The following is a 2,500-nucleotide window of genomic DNA, read 5'->3' as shown; positions in this document are numbered from 1 at the left end:
GGATACTTACCAAGCACAGGGTATTTCAAATAGATGGCCTCTAGTTGTAATTAGAAGCGTACTTACCTGGCACATGGTACGCCAAATAGATTTATTTTAGTTGTAATTAAAAGCATACTTACCTGGCAAACGGTATTCTAAATATATTGTCTCTAGTTCTAATCAAAAGCATACTTACCTGGCACAGGGTACACCAAACAGATTGCTTCTAGTCATTATTTGAATAATTCTTGCCTGGCATAGGGTACACCAAGTAGAAGACTTCTAATTGTAATTAGAAGCATACTTACTTTGCACAGGGAACAGCAAACAGATTGCTACTAGTTGTAATTAGAAGCATACTTAGCTAGCACAGGGTACACCAAACAGATGGTTTTTAGTTGTAATTAGAAGCATGATTACCTGCCACAAGGGTACACTCAATAGATTGCTTCTAAATGCAATTATAAGTTTACATACTGGTCATAGGGAATGCCAAATAGATTGTCTCTAGTTTTAATTAGAAGCTTACATACCTGGCACAGGATACACCAAATTAATTGCATTTAGTTGTAATTAGAAGCATACTTAGCTGGTACAGGGTATTCAAAATAGATTGCCTCTAGATTTAATTAAAAGCATACTTACCTGGCACAGGGTATTCAAAATAGATTGCTTCTAGTTGTAATTAGAAGCATAGTTACCTGGCATGGCATATTCCAAATAGATTACTTTTAGTTGTAATTAGAATCATAATTACCTGGCACAGGGTACGTCAAATACATTCCTTGTAGTTTAAATTAGAAGCATACTCACCCGGCACAGGGTAGACTATTTAGATTGCTTCCAGTTGTAATTAGAAGATACATACTTGGAAAAGGGTATGCTCTAGTTCTAATTAGAAGCATACTTCCCTGGAACAAGGTACACCAAATAGATTGCTTCCAGTTGTAATTAAAAGCTTACTTGCCTGGCACACGGGAAGCCAAATAGATTGCTTCTAATTGTAATTAGAAGCATACTTACCTGGCACAGGGTACATCAAATAACTTACTGCTAATTGTAATTAAAAGTTTACTTAACTGGCACTTGGTACGCCAAATAGATTGCTTCTAATTGTAATTAGAAACATACTTACCTGGCACAGGGTACACCAAATAATTTCCTTCTAGTTGTAATTAGAAGCATACTTACTTGGTAAAGGGTATGCCAAATATATGGTCTCTAGTTGCAATTAGAAGCTTACTTACCTGGCAAAGGGTACTCCAAATAGGTTGCTTCTAGTTATAATTAGAAGCTTACTTACCTGGCACAGGGTATTCGAAATAGATTGCATCAAGTTGTAATAAGAAGCATACTTAGCTGGCACGAGGTATTCCAAATAGGTTACTTCTAGTTATAATTAGAATCATACTTACCTGGCACAGGGTATTCCAAATAGATTTCCTCTAGTTGAAATCAGAAGCATACTTACCTGGCACAGGGCACGCCAAATAGACTGCTTCTAGATTTAATTAGAAGCATACTTACCTGGCACGGGGTATTCCTAATAGGTTACTTCTAGTTATAATTAGAATCATACTTACCTGGCACAGGGTATTCCAAATAGTTTTCCTCGTGTTGAAATTAGAAGCATACTTACCTGGCACAGGGTACGCCAAATAGAGTGTTTCTAGTTGTTATTAGAAGCTTACTTACCTGGCACAGAGTACACCAAATAGATTGCTTCTAGTTGTAATTGTAATGATACTTACCTGGCACAGGGTACACCAAAAAGGTTGCTGTCATTTCCTTTGCTTCTCACAGTATGACATAATTGGTTCCTAGTTCATCAACATTTTCGCTATAGCTTTTATTTTCCTTTGCTCCTTTTCATATTCATCTGATATACTAAGTCACTGAAGACTCCTTCCACAATCCAGGATTCCATCTGCTCACATCTGGTCCTCAGGTCTCCTGCTTCTGTTTGGAAATCTTTTAGTGCTTCTGAATCTTCATCCTCCCTTGTTATTGCCTAATGACTGGTTTGACTTTTGGTTTGCTGGTGATGGTTAGGCAGATGTTTACGTTCCTTATGCTGTCTTGTTGATGAGATTATCTTCGGGGGCCTCAATTTTTCAGTGCATTTCCCTCCAAATATTTCTAGAACTTCCATACTTCTCTGGCTTTCCTTTAACTATTAACTTTGTATCTACTAGCTCTTCCTCTCTTTTCTTCTTTTTGTCAACTTTTCCAATTATTCCTTCTTCGTTGAAGCTGTCTGATTTTTCCTAAGTCTCACCTTGAGATCCTCCCTTGTCTTCTGCAATCCAGTATTCCATCCATTCACATCTAGTACCAGGACTCCTGCTTGCTTCTTCCTGGAAAGCTCTCAGGGCTGTCGCATCGTTGTCCTAAGTTGTTATTCTTTTCTCTGAGCTTCCGTTTACCTTGGATTTCAAATCAGACGCATGAGAGCTTTGAAGTCTTCAAAGATGGCTTCTAAGGATTTCGGAGCTTGCATCTTTGTATCCTGAGTCTT

The sequence above is a fragment of the Macrobrachium nipponense genome, chromosome 36 (genome assembly GCF_015104395.2).
Source record: "Macrobrachium nipponense isolate FS-2020 chromosome 36, ASM1510439v2, whole genome shotgun sequence".
Taxonomy (NCBI): domain Eukaryota; kingdom Metazoa; phylum Arthropoda; class Malacostraca; order Decapoda; family Palaemonidae; genus Macrobrachium; species Macrobrachium nipponense.
The sequence above is the reverse complement of the archived record's forward strand: the minus strand, read 5'-3'. Positions refer to the sequence as shown.